Source organism: Equus caballus, chromosome 20 (genome assembly GCF_041296265.1).
Source record: "Equus caballus isolate H_3958 breed thoroughbred chromosome 20, TB-T2T, whole genome shotgun sequence".
Classification (NCBI taxonomy): Eukaryota; Metazoa; Chordata; class Mammalia; order Perissodactyla; family Equidae; genus Equus; species Equus caballus.
This window is the reverse complement of record NC_091703.1, coordinates 64,136,674-64,159,791: the sequence shown is the minus strand read 5'-3', so window position 1 is coordinate 64,159,791 and position 23,118 is coordinate 64,136,674. Positions and strand designations below refer to the sequence as shown.

The window sequence follows — 23,118 nt, the reverse complement described above, 5'->3', positions numbered from 1 at the left end:
AATAGAATAAGTCCCACCCAGCTCTAACATGAGTTTCACAATGAGAAAATTGACACAATGCAAGATGGGACATATTCAAAGTGACAATGGATAAAATTTCTCACAATTGATGAAAGACATGAACCCTCAGATGTAGGAAGCACAGCCTATAGCAAGTCAGGCAGATAGAAAGGCATACACAGCCAGGTAGCTGGCAGTGAAACTTGAGCACACTGGGGCAATGAGAAAAATATTGAAAACTGTCAAAGAAAAAATACCATAAAGGAATCACTGTTAGACAAGACAGAAACAACAGGAATCAGAAGACAGTGGAGAAAAAAATCTTCAGTTTTCAGAGAAAGCTCCATTTTTTTCCCTTTGCACAATTTTTCAGAATCATGGTCATATTGAATACAGAATTTTGTGTTCTAAACCTTTCAATTAACATTAATAGCACCTTTATTAAGCACCTTTTAGTGGCAACATAATATTCCACAGTAGGGAGGAAGAAAACCTGCTTTCCTTTGCCCCTGTTGAGGACCTCTCCAGCTGCTGTGAATTGTTTGATGTAGCGATCATCTTTGTGCCTAAAATGTCTCGTGCTTTATGTTCATTTCTTCCACTTAGACACCTAGAAGTGGGATGACATATTCTTCAGTTTGGAAACCAATATAGTTTTCTTGTAGGATGTAAAAGGAAACGATGCTTCCGAGGACTCTGAACTCAGTGGCGGCACAGCCCCTTCAAATTCTCACTAACTTTAATGACCAGACAGTCATTTAATCCAGAGTCTACGATGAAGTGCCTCGTAAAATGCTTGGATGATAATTCTATTTCTCAAGATCACTGTACAGTTTTTTAAGGACTAGTGTAAGGCTCTAAAACTGAAACTTGAAACAAGAAACTTTTTTTTATCTGCACAATGAGCTATTCCTTCAGTATGAGTCCCGGTAGCTCAAACAGACTTGGATAGACTTTGAATGACAGCTTTTGAATTTTAAGAAGAAGAACAGCTAAACCATAGGAATATTGGCTTCAGAGGACACAATAACTCTATTTGAAGAAAGTTTTTAAACTGCTCTTGTTATGACAATGCATCTCATATATATTAAATAATCGGTATCTGAAATGGAACAAAATAGAAGAAAAGGAGGAAGGAGTCAAAAAGGAACCAATTTTCTAATATCAAAGAGATCTCCCCAGGCTGCTTTTGATCACTGTGTTCTGATAAATTCTAGAATTGTATGCATCAAATTATGGATAATTATTTCATTTTCCTCCTAATTTCCTTTTTTTATGCCTTCTCTTCAATTTTATTATTCATCATTTTGAGGATGATGGGATTGGTGACATAAAGATCTGTCTATTAAATTTGCTTAATATATTTAGGAACAAGCTTGAGGTTAGTCTCTCTTCTCTTTGTTTTCTAAATGCCATCAGCATTCCTTTTTCTCATGGCACAGGCACTAACATATCCAGGAGAGCAACATTCTTAAGGGCACAGAATCTGGAATTGGACTTGCTGATTTCACTAGCTCTCTGATGTTGGATAATTTACATACACTCAGAGTCCTTCAGGTTCTCCATCTTTAAATGTGATAATGACAGTACCGACCTCCCATGGCTGTTGTAAAATACAAAACGGGTTCATATCTGTCTTAAGAACTGTGTCACCCACAAACTAAGCACAAACCACGTTTTAAATAGTATTATCTGTAGCTTTCCAAATATCCAACTGCATCATGGAACTAAATTCTTTTGTTTCTTAATAAAATACATGTCAGAAATTTCTAAATAACTTCACTAACGTAACAAAAGTTTAAATAAAATAATGCAGCTTTGCTATCAATTGAGTTTACTAAAACTAGCAATTCTTTCCCAAGCCCCTTCACTTTATATGACACTATGCTAGATTTTGTAAAGATTTTAAAAGAGGCAGATTATATATACATATATATAATATATGTATAATGTGTGTGTGTATATATCCATATATATATATATATATATTTCACTCAACACTTAAAATTTTTATAGAAACAAATGATAAACAGGTGAGGCCATTAAGTCATGCCACTGAAAAAATCATTATTAAGTGAAAACATGAGACCACTGTCAATACATGACAACAGTATTTGACTAATATTTGTATCTAAGCAGTAAATATATTAATTGAGATAGCTTTTAATGAATATTTTCTATTCAATACAATAACTATTTGAGAGCATTGTATGCAGGGCGAACCATTGCAAGGTTAGAAAAATAAGTAAACTGTAGTCCCTGCCTTTTTGGTGCTTACAGACTGAAGGGAAGATAAAATAAATATACAAATGAACATAGCATCAAACATGGTAATACAAGAGCCTACGACAAGGTAAAAACAAAGAACTAGCAGCTTCAATTATTCATTCACTTGATTCATATTTCTAGAGCATTCACTATGACCTGTTTTTAAGGTGCTTGGAATATAACAGCTAAATTAAAATCCGGCAAAAATTCTTGTCTTCATGAAGTTTGCATTCTTATTGGGGCACAAAATTTACATCCTGGCTGACTGATTGGAGGGGGAATCCTGAAGAAGGTGGCATCTGAAGGGAGCCTTGGCCAGGAGACCAGGGTATACAGGAGAGATCCACGCACTCCTCTCTACTTGATCTTCTGAGCACAAGGAACGTGACTATTTGAGTGTCATCTGTCTCTTTGTCTAGACAAGAGGCAATAGGGCACGGTCTCTGTTTTGTTCGAACATTCCATTTTCAATATCCAAATCTGTGCCAGGCACACAATCAATACTCAACATTTTTTGTCAAAAAAGTGGACAAATGAGTAATTAAACGCATAGGTAGATGAATCGAAAAACAATAGAGCAGAGGAGAAAGGAAGGAAGGAAAGAAAGGAGATAGAGAATTATTTTAATAAATTATTATAGTGGGAAGGAAGGGAGAGTTTTATAAAGCAAAAAAACACAAGCAGAGAGATGTGTGCAGCTGCCAAATAATTAAATGGGTTAAATTAAATTAACACAAAGGCGAGTACTGGATATAAGGTAAAGCAGCTTTCTTTGTGTGGCCTTGAATGCCAGGTTGATGCAGAAGACAGTGCAAACTACTTTGAAGGAAAATTACGCAATCAATGTGAATATCTAATGTCTATCCTAGCAGAGATGTAGGTTGGATTGGGATAGGAGAAGAGATGATGCAGAACCAACTATAAGGGTATTACAATAGCTCAGTCTAAAGCTGGTAAAAGCTGAGTGGTGACAGTGGGGAAAAAAAGAAGTCGTGACCTTGAAGAAAGGTCAGGGAGGAAAATTCCATAGTACAAAGCAAAACAAGAAGGAAAAGGGTATGAGAAAGAGAAGTTTTGCTTTGCAATTTCAAAGCTGATATTTATTAACAGAGTTAGAAAGAAAGGAGAAATAAATTTCCTCGGAGAGACAGTGAGTTGTGCTTTGAGACTGTGAACTTTAAGATGCCCAGTGGTACCTCCAGGCAGAAATGCTCAGCAGCAGCTGGATATATATGGGAGATGTCAGCTCTACATACAGAGATGGGGAGTCATGACCCTAGAGGTACCAACTAAACTCAATTTATGGGAGTGAACAAAGCACCTAGAAGGAGGGTCAAGCAAAGAGCAGTCATCTGCAGATGCAGTGTCCTTGCAGACGAGAGAAGAAAGGCAGCTAAGAGAGGAAACAAGGAATGAAGGAGGATGCAAGGTGGGGTAGAGGAGTTCAAAGACGTGTATACGGTGGAAGGAGGACAGAGAAGGCATAAAACAGAGACTGAGGAGGAGAGAGATGGAAAATGGTCAGGCAGTTAGGTGGTCATTGCAATGAGAATGAGCAGTCTTAACGGGGTGAAACTGGTGAAAGCCAGGTTTTAAGGGTGCATGAGCGTGATGGAGAACACATCTAACCAGCAATAAGCAGCTAATTACAAACGAGGATAGGTGTGTTCCATTGCATTCAGATACAAAGGTAAGAAAAATCCAAGAAGTCTTTATATACTGAAGGCTGGATGATTTCCCTTGTAAAATAAACAATATTGCACTCATTCAGTCACCATTGCTGCAACAGATGACAGCTGTGAAATCTCAAGATAAAGAGGCATCTGCCATGTGCATTGTTCCTTTTAAGTCAAATGTTTTATACACTGAAACATGTACTTATCAATCTTTTATAGAAACACTGTAGATTTCTTTGAAATTTATCTTTCCTCAGAGAGTGGTTTCCTTTAAGAATTTGAAAGAGAGAAAGTCTGAAAGATTAAATAAAGAATGGAGAGGCTTTCTTGTCCTTGAATTTTCTGTATTTCAAATTTATGTATTGGCAAAATATCCTAAGATTTCTTTGGGTCTGTCTGCGAGGGAATAAGAAGACTTGATAGCTCACCCTGGAACAGTAAACAATTAGAGCTGTGAGTGATAAACAATTAAACCTATATTTTATTTGAGAAAAATGAAGTCCAAAAAAGTTTGGAGGACCCAAGATTACATAGCTAGTGGGAGAAAGCTAGGACTTGAACTTTTTTCTGCTTTCCGATAAAGGTTGCAAGCTGTTTCATGTCTCCAGTAACGCTTTCACACATCCCAACAGTGTGGATGGAGGGTTGGAAAAGGAAGAGAAGGGAGGAACGACTTGGGGATCCACCATATGCCACGCATGCTAATGGATGCTTATCAGCCTTGCCTTCTTTCAGTCCTCATTAATGGAGGTGGGCACTCAGCTTCCAATTTCACATGAAGGTGTGGCGACATTAAAGGTGTGAGCAAATAAACTGCATCTAACTCCTAAGTCTGTGCTTGTTTCCACTTATACTGCAAGGAGAGTGTGCAGATGGAGAAGGCTGAGAGCCCAGAGGACAACACACGTGGTTTGCATCCTTTCTCCTCTAAAGCTTGGTCTGTGAGCTTCTCACCTAACACAGCAAAGAAGAAAGACGTGGTCCCGGTTCCTAGAACAAAAAGCTATTCTATTCCCTGAACTTTGGCTGCCTAAAGAAAAAAAACAACAGTAACTGTTACTCACTTTCGTTTCTACTTTCCTTTCACCTCCAGCCAAAGATACAAATCACGACACCAAACATTTAAACTACAAGCAAAACAGTTATTTTAGGGTAATGAGCAGACAGGTGGCAACAAAGAGGGTGGAACCAGATCACTAATTATTTACTTCTCAAAGTTCTATCATCAACTGTCCTGTGTGTGTCATAACCACTCTTTTTAATTGTCTCTCTGCTACTCACAAATGCATCTGGCTTGAAGATCAGCATGCAATACAACCATAGCTACAAGTAATCGAGGGCTCACCGTGGATGCTAGGCACCATACCACATACTTTTTTTACCAAAACTTCCAAACATCCTAAGGATTATGAGAAGACCCACTCCACAGAGGCATTTGAATGTTGCTTGGTGTTTTGCTAGATATTTTCTATACCTAGTGCACGCAATGGTTTAACTTAAAACTCTCTTCTAGCATGCTACATTGTGCAGGCTTTTTACACTGTCCAGAGGTACCAGCTGGAAAAGCGTATTCAGATGTGGGGGAAAGAATTAGCTAGAGGAATAAAACCAATGCCTTAAAAGGAAGAAATGTGAAATATAGAATCACAAATTTTGTACACATAAGGACAAATAGAAAGAATAAGTGCCGTTTCACCATTAATTATCTCATAATTGATTACATAAACTCTTGATTTTTGGCACTTATATCAAGCTAGATACTGAATTTTTTTCCTACTCACTTCAACAACTCTTTATAAAGTGCCAACGGTAGCCACGCACGCGCTGCTCTGCTGGCTTAGCCTCTAAGGAATACAGAGGTGAGCCAAGCAGGTGTTCCACATTCAGCAATTTTCGTCTAGCAGGGACGAAAGGCATGGAAATCAGGTATGTATTATAAAAGACATTGGGTGTTGTGAAGATTAAAGCCAGAGGTTATCTTAACAAGTCTGTTTGGGTTAGGAAATTTCTCTCTACGTATTTCTCAAATAATATTTGGGAGAATAGCATTTAGCAGACTCGTGAAGGACTAGTGAGTTGCCAATCTGAAATTTAGAAAGACCTAATGGAATGGCATCCGACAGAGTTGAGCTTGATGGGGACGGGAGCCATGAGAGCTGAAGGCCCAGGGCTGGGCTGAGGAGGGCAGGCTGGGTCCAGGGAAGATGGAGCTGATGCTCCCCGTGCCCTTGAAGTCTCCTTACCTCGGAAGGGGATTGGGACAGGTGACTACAGGGAATAAGGGGAGCAGCAAACTCCACTTACAAAAAAGCCACACATTTCTTTAGGGTTGGGTCTGTTCTTTTCCTTTCTTTTCTTTTTTCTCACTAGTCATAAGCTTTATGTGATTACATTAATAACCTTAAGGCCAAGCTCGGAGAAGACAACCAAACTTCTCATGCAGTAGAAAAGGTAGCTTGGGAGTCATAAGCATTTGTAGGAAAATAAATAATGTATTTGTTTCATAAATAAGAACTTGCAAACCAAACTAATTAAAGTAAGGAGAAAAAGCTTTCCTCTTTAATCTGGTTGTCATTAATACTGCAGGAATTATTTTTGCACTCCTGTAGTGCTAATTACAAATCAATTTTATATAATTAGATATTAATACTCTCTGTTATGTTTTCTAATAACGCTCCATTTAACAGTGTCATAAATTCAGTACAGATTCTCAATCATTTTCATGATAATAAATAATCATAACTTTTATTCCAATAAGCATTGGCTACTTGTTCCAAACTAAATATTTCTTGGTTTATTTCAGATTTAATACATCTCAGTATATTAAAGAGTGCTTAAATTAGTTATTCAAAGTCAATTTAATTTAGTGTGCTAATTTAAAATCGATGAAATAGCATTATTTTCTTCATGTATAATATTAACTAATTTTTGTACTTTCAAATAGAAGCCTTTGTCCATTGTATTTATTTTTATTTGACCTTTGACTTAATCCCATTCTTATTCCAAGGAGGAATCCCTGTTTGATTTCTCCAGGACCTTTCAAAGCAAAAAACAGAAGAAATGATGTTGGAAGACATCTTCCCATATCTGCCTACATTATTGAGGGTTTTCTTTCAAGATATACAGTTCTGTCACAACCAGTTTAATACCAAAATATGCTCCAACAAATAGAAAAGGAAGCTGAAAGACCATGAATAGATCCTAATTTAGAGACTTCTTAACTTTATTAGATAAACTGTAATGTCAAAAGGCAATTGTCTCCTGTTACTATACCCTTTTTTGAAGATATTTTGTTCCAAACTATTTTATAGTCTAAAATTATGACATATTGGGCCATTATTATTTCAAAGAAGGTGCAAAAGATTTGGGAAGTTTTTTATTCTGAGAAGGATAATACTTTGAAGCTGAAAAGCTTAAAATTGCTCTAAAAGACCATATACAAAATGATTTTAAGAGTCTGGTGGATAAACATCAATTTGAATATAGTAAATATGTGAATTATTATGATTTTTTTAAGAAAGTGTCAAAATAGGGGCTGTCTCTGTGGTGTAGTGGTGTAGAGTGTTACGCTCTGCTTCAGTGCCCTGGGTTCGTGGGTCCAGGTACCGAGCACAGACCTACACCACTTGTCGCCATGCTGTGGCAGCAACCCACATACAAAATAGAGGAAGATTGGCACTGATGTTAGCTTAGGGCTAATCTTCCCCAAGCAATAAAACAGGAAGATTGGCAGCAGATGTTAGCTCAGAGCAAATCTTCCTCACCAAAAAAAAGTGTCAAAATATAGCATAACATATATCAACCAAATTATTGCGTTCTTTTAGGAAATATGTAAAGTAATGCAAATATTAAAATTTTGTGGAAAATTTTTGGCTGTGCATCTTTAACATATGCCTGTTTTGTGCAATTATATATGCAAAATGTGTTTAAGACCAGTGATTTTTCCTTTGGCTGAGTTTCAAATTCAGGAAATGTTTTCATGGAACTATTATATCAAACAGGGACTACACACACAGACATATACTCACACATATATAAGTATTCTTGATAATCGAATCAGTCATCTGTGAGTATCTTGGAAGTTGAATGTTCTAGAGCATTTCTGGATTAACAAAAATGATAAAGCCATGTGTCACTTAACGACAGGGATACGTTCTGAGAAATGCGTCGTCAGGCAATTAGGTCATTGTGCGAGCATCAGAGAGTGTATGGGATCACCGTCATACATGCAGTCTGTCGTTAACCAAAGCATCATTATGCAACACACAACTGTACTAAGAAAATAAACATTCCTTTTGGGAAGTTGATAAAAAGGGTCTCCTAACTCAATAAAACTACACAGAACGCTGTTGCTTTACTTCTTTCATAAATATTGGACTATTTCAGTTTACTTTGACAAATTTAGCCTGTTGGCTAATTATGCAAAAGGTAGAATTACCTTATATAAAGATTCAAAACTAAAGAAGGCCCACCTTTTGAGATGCAGTATTTAGTTTTTGAACGTCATAAATAAAGGAATAGATTAAGAATTGAAATTTAAGTTCTAACTTAAACTGTATTGAACACTTGGAGCGTCTGAGTAAAGGACCCTGAAGGATCGGCTAACACGTGTGAAACAAAGCATTCCATTAACTGTGGCAAGTCAAAGTCTTTTCACCATCTGGGTTTTCCATGCTCTAAGTTAATGTGAGCCTACATATCTGCTAAGGTAATATTAGGTCTGGGATCTGTTATTCTTGGAAGCCTGTTTGGAACTGTGGCTATATTTTAACATATTTAGCTGACACTACCAAGCACAATTTAACCCAGTCGATACAAAAGTAGCGTGCCATATTGAGGATGCTAAGAGCAGTTAGATTCGCTGGACTCAATTCTTAAAGAAACTCTAAGTAGGAACCTTTGTAAGCTGCCTGGTGGGAGCAACATTCACAGCTAAGCACCTAATAAGTGACACTTTGTGATAAGAATAAGCCTTCATGGGTTACACAGGCCACTGACTTGTCTAGTTATTTCCAAAGGAATTGGTCACATTCAGCAAGGCATGAAGGATAAATAACTATGACTGTTACTATTAGCTGTAAAGCACTATTAAAATACTTAAAATTCTTCTATTACCATTGGCAATTAAAAGAATCATCTAATATACAAAAGTATTTAAACTCTCTAAAATACACATATTTGCAAAGTATTCTTTTTAAAAATTTCAATCAGAAAGAAGAATGAAGATAGATTAAGCTCCCCTCAAACACATTTATAATAACATAAATACTTCTATTGCCCATAAGCTTTCTGCTGCTCACAGGATAAATGTCAGAGTCTACTAGCCTAGCATTTAAGGCTCTTTAGAATTGGGTCCCAACCACATACACCACCACTCCCATGAAGTCTCTGCAACAACCAGGTCAATCAACTAACCGACTCATTGTCCCCCCCACAAACACTTTGCACATTGAAACCCGATGCTTTAACTCCTGTCTTTGCTTCTGCACCTATCGGCCCCTGTTCAAATCCCATGATTCATAAGATCACTGGCCAAGTACTTCTAGTTTCACCATCGTAACCTTTTCTTTATCTATTACAACTAAAAACGATCTCTTCCTCACTAAATTCTTAGAGTATTCACAGACTCCATCACTCAAAAAACACATATTTAATAACATATTGGTTTTATGTATGTGTATGTCTGTCTATATCTATCATCATCTATCTCTATGTCATACCACATTCCTTCCACAGCATCTAGAAAAGTGCCTTGTCCATCTGTTGTTCCATAAACTGTTAAAAAAATTAACTGATTTGGCATGATGGAAAGATCCAACACTAAGTGATCAAAAAAAAAAAAAAAAAAAAAAAAAACAGACCATGAAATACAAATTCTAGTCAGATCCATATGGTTTATGCCACATATAAACTTGGTGATTTTTGTTTGTTTTTGTTTTTCTTATGCCTCATGTGTATTGTGCAACCAGAGAAAACACTCAAAATCATCTATCTCAGACCACTTCTCCAAGGAGGAAAATGAGATCTGGAAAGATCAGCTGACTTTCTAAGAATCAAAGAGTTTACGACGGTACTAATTACAGCTCAGTCTCCTGACTTTCACTGGAATGGTCTTTCCACTGTGCCTTCTGGCCACTCAGCCTAAAAAATCAACAACTCAGTCATTTTTGGACAAGCTCCTATTTCACGCCAGCTCACATCCATGGTAAGTATCTAAAGGGCTTGTCATTGCTGGTAGTGTCCAGCGCAATGATTCTCAATGGGCTTGGCCTGGTAACTGTGGTGGTGATTATTTTCAGAAGCATTTATGGGACATTTTAAATTACAGACAATACTATTCTATTCCAACCCTAAGGATTGTGACACGTCCCTACCTCACAGGAATCATGGTCTCCCAGCACAGTATAAGCTATTGACCAGGAGAAAGATGGTTGTTGATCACGTATCCTTTGATTTTCCATTTATGCTCCTACATAAGATAATAATAATAACAACAACAACAGGATGAAAATGAAATTGGTGCAATGCCCGAAAAAATGTCAGATATTAACATCTTTGGATACTCATGAGGAAGTTAAAACTTCTAAACCATATGGTATAACCAGGAACCCACAACATTCTCTTACTCCAAAGCTTAGAGCACTTTTGCAGAAAAAATAAAAATGAACTTTTCACTAAATAATGTATGCTAAAATATGTATTTTTTGACATTAAATTTTAAGAGCTTTGGAAAGAATTGTCTTGATTTGCATAATATCCTTGCGCTGCAATTCAACTTCAAACATTGGAGGGAAAAGAAGCAGAAATTAATATGTTTTTAACACAGATTAAAATGTGCATGTCAAAAAGAGCTTCACAGGAAATGTATTTTTTCATTAATAATATTACCAATATGTATTAAAATGAAGGAAATCCAAAATAAGCATTTGACCTTTGGGACTGTGAATTCATCTCTTGCTTTTTTTACGCTAATTTTTTTTCTTAGATGAGAACATTTATTTAAATTATATAAATAGAGAAATAGGCTTATAGTCAGTAGTTATAATCAAAATATGCCACCAAATGTACTTTTTTTAACTTAAGGAAAATCACTGTTAACAGTGATCAACCACTATTATCTGTTATTTAGATTGCATTTACAATATTTGCCTGAGCAAAATATGCTCAAGATCAGTAGATTTGTAGTAAATATGTTGGCATGCAAATGGAATTTGGTATTCAAATTTATAAAATAATTTGTATGCTTCAGTAATTCAGAGAGAGGCTATATCTACACAGCTTAATTATTGTTACTTAAACATTAATTACACTCATCATTTAGGTTCTCTTGAAAGAAAATCACTCTGTAAGTACAAAGTTATTCATTCTATCCTACAATATCCTTTCTCCTATTTTAAGAATGCGCCTTCCAACAGCAGTGAACAGCACTGGGTGAATAAGTCCCCATCAGTTTCTGCTTTCCAATGTGTTCTCCATAAAAGGTTTATTTTCTTAGAGTGTTCTGTGCATTTACACTCTTCTTAATGCTTGAGGACAAGTCATGATATATGAACAGATTTCCTAAGGCAATACAGTTTTTCCTAAATCAGGCCATGGGTCAGAATTTCAATTAACTTTACACTTTAGTTCAATAGATTTCAAACGGCACTGGGCACAAGATCATCTTTGGTGCTCAGGACAAACACAGATCCTTGAGCCCCATCCCAAGGGAATCTGACTTAGCAGGTACCGAGTAGCATGCAGGGAGCTCGACTTCTAACAGACACACAATACTATTCTTTCACAGCTGGTTCTTGGACCATGGTTGGAAAAACACTGATAACAAAAATCTCTGATAACAGCTACCTGTGCGAGGATCCTCTTTTATTCATTAAGCATTTATTATCTTTCCTCCTCCCCGTGTCTCCTTCTTTTCCTCCCTCCCTTTCTCCTCCTTCTTCCTGATGATTGCCACTGCTGAATATATACAAAATGTACTTTAAATGGGTTATCTTGCAGAGTATCTCTCGGATGTTAATGCATTCTCAGAGATATTATGAAATATACTATTATTATATAGGAAGTCTAACAATATTTCCACTTTATCTATTCATAGCATATACTACTTATGTGCAAAAAAGGACTGTTCAGGGAAAAAAGAAAGATAAAATCTGCATAGTATTTAAAGTGAATTATATTTTAAAAAATATTAAATGTAGTAAATGTATAGTTAGAGGTAGTGAAAGAAAGGTCTTGAAAAGTAAGCATCTTTCTCTTACCAGACGGTATGGGTAACAAGCCTGGGGTGAGAACAGAAGCCAGATCTCTGCTTTGTATCCACTACATCTACTTTGTATCCACTACATCTACTTTGTATCGATGGCCACTGACAATATGACTTTCATTTCTGTCTGAAGGCCTCCAGTGGATGAGAAGAATTCCAGAATGTCCCTTGAGGGGTGGGAGGTTCTTTCAAGGATTAAGGTAAAATAGAATGGAATTTGCCCCATATCAGGCTTTTTTAACCATTCAACTACATTCCTGGGTAGGATGGAGTTCAGGAAAGTAAATAAGGTAAAATTAGACTGAGAAAAGAAATGGCTATCAGATGCGTGATCAATATTTTTGGGAGATTAAAAATTTGTAAATGTTCACACTCTATTATGTAGAGTGTGCATTCAGAGTATAAATTCCTTTTAAAACGACATTTTTTCAGAACCGTGGTCTACATATTTTAATAGAACATGAGAAATTAGAGAAAAGTCAGAGATGAGAAATCATGAAAGATAAAAAAATAAGAGCTACAATTAGTATCAATTGAATTTGAAGGATCTGGCATGTAAAATAAATATTCAGAAATCATATGTTAAAATATTAATTAAAAATATTTAATTTTGTTATAGTATGAGAATAAACACTTTTCCCCTAATTATTGCAAATTCACAATCTAAATTGCAGAAAAACTATTTTTATTCAATTTCTTTCATTAGTTTCTTTGATAGAGACATGTGATAAGGAGGAATATTACAGAATTTCCCTCACCAAAGAGTATTGATGGAAGAGAGAATATCATTAAATAAATCAATACTTAATGATCACTTATACTGTGCTAAGCACTGTCAATGTAAAGACTAAGACAGACTCTAAACTAACTGAGGAAAATAGCATAATGGGAAGGAGAGACAGTTTTCAAAATACTTACAATATACGACATGAACTATTACTGAAAAATTGTAATGCACATAAAAAGTTGCTGAGGCAACCCAGAGGCAGTTACTAATTCTCCATGTAATAATCAGGGAAGGAAGTGACACAGTGGAAGTGACATTTGGGAGACGATTTTCAAGATAAGCATGACTTTCTCAAGTTGGAAAGTGTGAAATAGCACTCTAGGCAGACAGCAACAGCGTAATCGGAGGCCCAAAGGTATGGATGTGCACCATATTTGGGAGGCCTTCTGGTGTGGCTACTGAATGGGATGTGTGAAAGTTAGGCTGCATTGCGGCTATGAAAGGCCATGATGTTTATTGCGCAGGTAATGGGGAGCCACTGATGGTATCTCATGAAGTGCATGAATTATCAGATCCGTCCAACTAGACCTTGAGCTCCAGACAGACAGCGAAAACGTCAGAAAAGTCGGAGAGGATACTGGAACATCCATATTCCTAAAACCAAAAGTGGGCAGTATTTCATGAAAGAACACATGTTTAGTGGTGTTGAATGCTGGAAAAAAGTGAAGAGAATGAGAAGGAAAATGAAAAGAACACCGATGTGGATTCAGAACCTCTTCAGTAGTGCAGTGGGAGTTATCACTTGAGCGCAGGGAACTGAAGAATAAACAGAAGTGAAGTGAGGTCATGTGTATCGAGTAACATGGCCACACGTGCTCATCAAATAAAAAAGCAAGTAATGAGCAACATAGTGGTTGTCTGAGAAAGAACAAGAGATATTGGAAAACAGTGTTGTTTAAAATGGACAAAAACAAAAACAAGTATGCTGTAGGTGGGCAGGAAGGAGATAGTGGATGAGAAGATATCAGAGATGGGAGAAAGAAGGCAAATTCCCAGATGGAGAAAGGAAAGCAACCGAGAGCACAGGTGGAAGGTCTGGAAATGACACTGCTCCATGGGAGAGAGGGAAGCTGGAGTGAGGACATGGGTCTATTTGGAGGCTGTTGGATATAATTCGGTAGAGTTCACACCGAACAGCTGGTCTCTCAGGAAGTCGGCTGAATGAGTGGTAGCAGGAGTAGGATTGAAGAGTTGAAAAAGGTGGTGAGATTTGAACCGGCTGCTTTGGAGAATGAAAAAAGTAGGCAACCTGGAGAGGAAAAGGGACAACTGAGTAAGCTGGCAGGTCCTGTGAATACAGAGATCATGAATTACAATGGAATCAATACACAGTTACCAGATTCTCAGAGAAGCTGACATTTGATCTGTGTCTTTGAACAAGTCACGACATGTCAACCAGTAAAGAAAGACTAGAAGGCATTCCAATAAGAGAGAGAAACATAAAGAAAGCCCCAGAGGTGGCTAAGTGTGTGATGTTTACGGGCAAAATAATTTGGAGGCAGTTGTTCAATAAAAGGTATACAGTAAAATATTAAAAAGAAGGGGAAAAAAGAGGCTGGCTATAAAAGAGAAGGAAGAACAGGGGCCAGCGACACCATTGGAAAGAAGTTGAGGTAGTTGGAAAAGACCCTGATTGCTACATAAAGAAGTTTAAAACTTGTTCTGTGGGAAATGCGGGGCGGGGGGAATTTAATAAGGGGATTGAATTAAACAGCTTTAAAAAGGTAACTCTAGTAAGATGTGGAACCCAGATTGGATTGATGGAGACTGTATTTATTTACCCATCTACCTGGAAAATCTAAGTCCCAGCCACTTACACAAATAAGTTATAAAAACTCTAGCACGCTTTCTCTACCCAAGGCCATCGGTTTAACTAAGTTGATGCATGAAACAAACGATTAGTGCAATTAGATTTGCATTTTCACTGACCAGTTGTTTCAGTAAACACACACAACTATGACTATTTTGTTACTCTACGCTATTTACTATACCATTCTCCACAAGATTCATGAACAGTCGGAGATTAAATATTAAGATTTTACATTCCGTGTCAACGTTTATTGAGTTCCCCGTCCTCTAAGGAGATGTAGTCAAAACTATTGCTTCCACAGTACAAGTGAACACAAATTGAAGCTTGAAACACAAAGAGAAATTAGCCAAACATTGTACTTTTCGCTCTGCATCCAACATATAATACATCCACATATTACTGTGTTTGCTTCCCATCTCAAATAGTGCTCCTGTTTCCAAGAGTCCAGTAAAATTAATCTACCTCCTCACTGGGAGGAATTAGACTGTAATCAAAATTCAGTTACGATGGCATTTATAATTGTGTATGTGTGTGTTTTACTTTATTGGAAAGGAAACAGCCTGGGATTTGGAGACTTGGGTCCATGTCTGAGTTCTACAAAATTGAGCTTAGTGTACTTAGACATATCAGTTAAATTTATTGGATTTCAATTTCTTCAAGCAAAAAATAAAGGAGTTGGATTATTTCCCTTCCTTGCCTAAGGCTCTAAGATACTATTCTTTTTTTCTGTCTGCTTCATTATTGTGTGCTTTCAATCTTTCGTAAATCCCATAATCTACGTGGCAAAGGATTCAGCTTAATCTCAGGCTGTGTGCACTGCTGTGGTTCAGACACGTTGGGATATATTTGTCAAGCTAGTGGGACAGACTGCAGAAGAGGGATGAATGCATTCCATGTGAGTAGACTGCTTCAGTTTAACAAGGAAAGAGTGAGCATCGCGCTCTTGGTTAATAAGTGTTGGGGAGATTAAAAGTGGAAAGGACAGGAGAGACACTTTCTGCTGAGTTTGAAGTCTCAGTTTGAAGTCCCAAACTGAAAGGAAAGTGATGCTTACAGCCTCTAAGAATAAAGCACGACACTGAGCAGGGGAGAGAAACATTTCTGTTAAGAACAGAGCATTTGATGAACCCATGTTCTGGCAACTCCCAGAAATAACACAGAGCAGACGAGGAGACTAAGTTTTTCCATTAAACACATGGGCCACAAGCAAGTAAAATGATTAAATTAATGCTTTACATATTAATCAAGCCTATACACGCAAGCCAATGGAACTGGAGAATACTGAAATTAAATTTGACCATGATATCATCAGCAGTAGTGGATCCTTTCCGCTTTCTCTGAGGATAAAGTTTTCATCTTCAACAGTGTGGGAGGGACAGGCAAAGCTTGGGGTCAGAGGTGCCTCTGGCTCTGAAGTCTTGTTTTTCCTTCTCCCTTCTCCCATTTTGACATACTTCTTTCTCTGAGCTCCCACCATAGTTGTTTGCACCTGTCTTAAATAATGGTATTCTTCTTTTTGAACAATAATTTTATATGTATTGGTCTTACTTCCTAATTTTTGAGCTAGCTCATTCAAAGGCAGAATCTTATTAATTTTTAAGACTTTGCAATAATGTTTAACTTTTCTAACCTGTCAGGAGCAATTGATACACTTGGTCCACACCCTCTTTCTAGTATAACTTTTATCAGTGAAATTCACAGATAAGATGTTCCCACATCTGTCCCTGTTTCTTCTCCCCCTCCTTTACTAGTGCTCTCCTCATCCTAACAGTTCAGTGTGCCTCCAGGCTCTCTCATAACTCCTCCCATGTACTCGGCATCTCCATAGGAAAATCCAAAAGGCATCACAAACTTAAGATATCCAAAAATGAACTCTTAATTTTCCGTCCTCCATATTCCCCCCAAACTTGGCTCTTCTCATATGCTAATTGCTCAGGCCCCAAATCTAGTATTCCTCCTTGACTTTTCCACACATTTAAACAAGTCCATCCATGTATCCATGTATGGAAACACACACTGAATCTAAACACTCCCCAATTCCTCACCGTCTCCCGAGTCCGGGGCATTGTGATACCCTCCTAGTCCCTCTGCACCTGCTCTTACCTCTTGCAATCAGATCAACAGCCAGCATGATCCTCTAAGGACATAAATCAGATCTCATCACCCTGGTGGCCAAACTCTTCAGGGTTTCCATTCCAAATGGCACAAAATCCAAACTCTTCTCCCTTGTGAGGTCACCTCCTATCTCTCTGAAACTCATTGCCTACCCCTCTCCCCACTTTGGCTCTCTCCACTCCGTGCTCAAATTATTCCTATTTCACAGTGTTTGTAGTCACTGTTCTCTCTGCCTAAAATGGTCTTCTTCCAAATCTTCACGTGGCTGTCTGCTTCATTCATTTCTCCAATCAAATAGCACCTCCTCAGAGAGGCCTTTTCCTAACCTCTTAACTATAATAGTTTTCCCACCTACAGCTTCCCTCTATACGCTTAGCTGCTTTAGCTGTCTCCATAGCACTATCACCATCTGGAATTGTGTTATATATTCTTTTTGAACATTATCTGTTTTCCCTATAGAATGTAAAGTACCTAAAAACAGGAAATGTGTCTGTTTTATTTTTTGTGTATACAGCACTCAGGACAATGCTGACATGTGGCAAGTCCTCAAGAATATTTGTTAAGTTAATGGATGACTATTCTCCCCAAACCTCTATTCTCTCTGCCCTGTCTTGGTAGGTGGCACCACTTCTTATTCTTCCTCCCATGAAACCTGGAAGTAATCATGGCCTCTGTCTTCCTCACTACTCAAATCCAGCGTGCCCCCCATTTCTACTCACTCTCCCTCCTGGAAACCTTCCCCTCCTTTTCCCTGGCACCCCTTAGTGTAATGGTGTCTACGCTTGTGAGTCTATGTGTGTTTCTGTTTTAATATTTTATTATCTGTTTTAGGATTTTGTAGCAGTTTCCTAACTAGTCTTCCTTATCTAAATTTGCACTTCTTCCCTGTCCCTTTATCCACCAATACAGTCTTTAAACTGAAAAAGTATTTATGTTTTCTATTATGTAAGTCTGTTCAATCACCTGTCTTGCTTTAAGCCCTTCAGTGTCTCCCCCAGCCCAGAGGGTGACGTCTAAGCCAGCAGGTCAGCACCAAAGGCCATTCTCCGGAGCCCTGCCTGCACCTTACCTCTGCCCATTGTCTCATCACACTTAAAGCTCCAGGCTGACAGACTGCACATTCCTGAGCCACGCATGGCATTTAACCCACCACCGTCTTTGCACGGAATATTCTTTCTATCATAAATATTCTGCTCCCACTAACTTGCTCCTTCTAGAAAACTACTTTGCAGTTTTTAAGATACAATTTTGAGGTTCCTTTCTCCAGGAAACTTTCCCTTATTCTCCAAACTAAGGCACTCCTTCTTCAGTACCATTTCCATATTTAAATATGCTTCTACTGCTGCACTGTGTATTCAGTGTTCTAATTCATTAGTTAAATGGTTCTCTCCCCTCCTTACCTGAGAACCGTCTAAGGGTGGGGATATGTTTTATTCATCTTCTAATCCTCTACATAATCACCTAGAATAGACTCCAAGCATAGAAGCTTGTGAATACATGAGTATTTCCTGAATTCAATTAAACTATGCTTCCAGAAACATGTCATATATAGGTTAGTTGTTTTTTCAATAAACTATTCATTTTAATGAGTTTATTTTAAATTTCATTTCAATTTTTCATCCCTTGACTTGCAAAATAAGTCTGTCACTGAGGAAGGGGTAGCAGGAAGACGTTCTTTAGTTTTAAATGCATCTTGTACAGAATTGCTTCCAACTAGAAATCATAACACTGAAAATGTCACAATAAGAAAGTTCAAGCAGAAGGAAGGAAAGCTTGGTCAGAATGGAACAGGCACACGGGTACATCATTGGGGACTGGTTAGAACCAGTCATGCTGAAATGCTTCTAAATCTTTTACTAATAAAATAAACAGTATTACATGGTTTCAGTTTCCTTGTTTAACGTCTGCCATCCAACAGAGGTGAAAGCATACATGGCTGAAGAAGAACTCAAATGCAAACCCAAGAAGCAGGACTCGATGAAAGACGGCCACAGCTGCAGAGGCATGTGGTGAGGTGGCTGAGTCAGTAGACCGGGAGCTGGAAGCCTTCAGTTCAAGGTCAGTGATTTAACTTACTAAATAGAAGCCTCTAGGCCAAGCCCTTAACTACTTTTAACCACCACTCTCACTTCTGCAAAGTGAGAAAATGACTCCCAAGGATGTTTAGTGAGGACCAAGCGGCCTGCCCTCCAGTGGGACCAGATGGCTTGTAGGTTTTTCAGTGTGTGTAGGCATCTCTCTGACCACCTCAACTCTGCCAGTGAAGCTCTTTCCGCCTCAAATGCCCTACCTCGGCCCAGCTCTTCCCCTGCTGAGACTGAAATAAAAAATATTTCCAGAAAGCTTTCCCCTACAGCCTCAGGAAGGACTGAACATTTCTGCATATAGTTTGTTTTCCACTACTTATTTGTTCATACGTCTGTCCACTCTTGGTAGACTGAGCTGATGGAGGTAGGAGTTGTGTTGTTCTCCTGCTCTGTGTACCAGAAGCTTCAGTCACAGTGTTTGACTGATGCTCGACACTCAATGCATGTGTGTGGAATGAAGGAATACACAAATGACAGATACAAGGAATTATCACCAGGGCCCATTCATTTCTGCGTAATGGCTTACTTCAGCTGCTGGACGTGCCTTCACATAAGGCCAAGTAGATATTCTTGTCATAGACTGTTCCCCCCGCCCCCCAAAAACACTAGGAAATTAGGGAAACAAATATTCTTCATGTCTCTGGAAATATTTTTCAAATAGCTCTTATCATCACCTGTGAGATTCTTTTCTCTTGATTTTACAAAGGAGAATGCATAGCACTCAGACAAGTATACACAAGTCTTATGTGTTTTTCTCCTACACTCTTTTTCCCCCACAGAGGCTAGCTATAAATAGGCACCTAAGAATTTCACCCTACAGTCTGGCAAATCCATTCTATGTTATTTCATTTCCAGAAAGAATTGTGCCTAAGTTGTTATGAATGGGCAAAGGTATTCCCTGGACTGATTTTATCAGAAGTTATAGAAGCAAACATTTCATTTCCCAGTTTTCTGAATTTGAGTCATAATGGTAGGACTGTCACCAAGACAACAGAGACCTATGCAGTGAACCTGAGAGAGATGGTAAACATCCTTCCAGAAGACCCACATTCAGAAAGCACTTCGCTGAAGCTTTTGGACAAAATAGGAAATTCTCAGAAACCACTTGAAAAGATGGTGGCACAATGACCACAGACACTGTGACATAAAATAGATGATTACCCCCAAAGAAAGCCAAAGATAATGAAAAGACGTGTAACCTGAGAATACTAGGAAAGAACGGAGGAGTCATCAGGCAGAAGATGGTACAGACGTGGAATATGTGAATACAAGGCTTCAAAAAAAACACTGGAGAAAAATTACAGGTAGGCAGATTCTAGTCAATACAGTGGGAAGAAAGTGGTAAAACACAGAATGAAATACCTTGAACTAACATGAAGGCCCACCTGGATGCCAAGTGGTATATTATATATAGATTGATATTTTTTATGTAAATTATTATATATGTTTTTATATAAACATTTTCATTTAATCCACTACAATCCTATGATATATAACCATCATTGTTACAAGCAAGAAGTGATGATATTTAAAAAGTTCATGAAACCTGACCAGGTAACAGAGAAAGCCTTGGGTTCCAATCTGCCTGGCTCCAAAGCGCCTTTTCTCTCCTTTCACACCAGTGAGTCTTAAGCACAGGCTTATGATTTACTTGGCAGCAAAGACAGAAGAGAGTCACAAGGCTGGAGCCTGAAATTCCATGAGTCTATGATTCTAGGACTTTATATAAAGCCATTAATGCACATTAAGTATGAGTTGCAAGCCAGTCTAGTTCATGGACAGGTTAAAAAAGAAACATAGTGTTCTAGAGAAATAATTAAGAATTTTGGGACTCAGTTGGAAATCTGATGAAAGGTACAAACTTTCTCCTCGGAACGCTTTGCATTTTAATTCAAGGTGCTCATGAACACCTTCAAGCTCTTTCATGGACATTCGTGTTTACTTATTACTTAGCTTAACCTTTTTCCAAGGACTTCTGACAATTTTAGCTTTTAGATTCCCCATAAATATGCAACCTTTAAAAATTAAAACTTGACTGAGGAAAACTTCTGATGTTTTGATTTCACGAAAAACATCAATTTGACCTCTAGCTAGCTAAGAGCATCTTAAGATTTGCATTTTTATCACCATATCCTTGCATCTGATTATTTTAAGAAGAAAGATATATTTGCTCCTGTGTTTTTCATAGCAACCTCTAGCTTCTTGAATGTCTTATCAATCTTTATTTAAAAGGAAAATAACTCATTTGTCTTGGATTTCTGTGCCTTTCTATACTATACAGTTTGTTTTATTTCAAAACATTTTTCTTGAGAATAATTTCTTTTACCTGTAGTTTATCAAAGATAACTTTAAGTTCCTATTTTTATCTGCCTTCTTTTAAAACGCCATTGACTGATTACGAGATTTAAGATGTGTGATTGTTAAAGTGATGAGTTTTCAGTGGCACATGCATGAAAGACCAGGAAACGCTACTATCACTGAACATCCCTGACAGTTCAGGGGGCCTGCATTTCCAAACGCCACACACGCGTTCACTTTCACTTTCATGGAAATGTTAATAAAAAGTCCCACCACTTAGTTCGACATACGTACCTATGTTTTAGTCAATATTTTACATAATCTCAAAACTAGCAAAAATAATCATCATTAACAATAATAGAGTTTAGGGCCAGCCCGGTGGCGCAGCAGTTAAGTTCACACATTCCACTTCTCGGAGGCTCAGGGTTCATGGGTTCGGATCCCGGGTGCAGACAGGGCACCACTTGGCATGCCATGCTGTGGTAGATGTCCCACGTATAAAAAAGAGGAAGATGGGCATGGATGTTAGCTCAGGGCCAGTCTTCCTCAGCAAAAAGAGGGAGATTGGCAGTAGTTAGCTCAGGGCTAATCTTCCTCAAAAAAAAAGAAAAAGAATAATAGAGTTTATGAAATTTTTCATAGAACTACCCCTGGAAATCAATGAAGAACATTCTGGTCGATCTATGTGAAGTGAAGGAGGAAATATAATATTCTACCATCTTAAGGCTCCCACCGTGCCTGGTATTAAAACTTCAAAATCATCTGAGCACAATTAACCGTCGTACACAGGACAAGATCAAGCTGGATTCAAGCGATGAAACCCCAATACCTTTGGGATCCTTTCTGCACACAGACCTCGCAAGGAGGATTAACTGTTGGAGAGGAGCTTCCAGTCCCTGATCCAGCTTCTTCCTGAACTGTATTCTAACAGGCATATGGCTCATCACTGTAGCTCTCATTTCCTTCAAAACTACAAATGAAATAAAATCACTAAAATAGACCACCGATTGAAGACACATTAATTGCCACATCCTGGGTAAACTGCTTAATTTCTTTAGGCCTCAACTTATATGCAAAGTGGGAATAACAATAGTACTTGCTTTATAGGGTTGTTGTGAATATTAAACAGATGAGCATATGAAGTGGTACATGAGATGAGCTCAATATGCTGCAGCTATTACCACAGCATAAATTTCTTCCCTGCGTTGCATCTCATTTTGCAGAAGAAGAAAATGAATTGGCTTGCATTTCAAACTGATTCCACAGCTTTCAGAATTCTTATATTTTATTGATCTATATTTATATATTATTAGTATGAAAAAGATATACACACGCGCTATCAAACCATTAAAATGGGTTAACATCACATGGCTCTCCTTTACAGGACTATATTTTGATACACATACTTGCTCTGGCTACAGCTTTGATTCATTTCCAGATTTAAAGGACACATAAAATGTGCTAATATACATAAGCAATTTTACCATCTAGGATCCTCAGTGTTGGTTTGGTTATATGGTAGAAAGCAAGAAACAGGATATTTGAGCTGAAATACGGCTTCTCACATACGCGTCCCAAACTGCACAGGCGATGTTTAACACTCAGAGTTCTAACGAGGCAGCTGTACGTACATCTTGAGAAAGCAGCCGTGGAGAGGCTCACTCTATCACAGATGGAAGGGCAGTAAATGACATGCTCACTGTACAGAATTCCCAGATTTTAAAATATGAAGGAGTTTTTCAATGATGAATGAGATTGTAACTAATATAAACTAACTTGTAAATAGGGTGATAATTTTATCCAATTAAAAATTT

At 37.8% G+C, this 23,118-nt stretch overlaps 1 protein-coding gene and 1 long non-coding RNA gene across 9 annotated transcripts in view; one reads left to right on the top strand and one right to left on the bottom strand.

The window, feature by feature from the left end:
* Positions 1 to 23,118, bottom strand: part of ADGRB3 (adhesion G protein-coupled receptor B3) — a 645,078-nt gene that overhangs the window by 476,233 nt on the left and 145,727 nt on the right. The gene's annotated exons all lie outside the window — the stretch shown is intronic.
* Positions 19,996 to 22,304, top strand: LOC111769361 (uncharacterized). The gene is made up of 2 exons (XR_011429828.1): positions 19,996 to 20,310; positions 21,947 to 22,304. It is a non-coding gene; the product is annotated as an uncharacterized lncRNA (long non-coding RNA).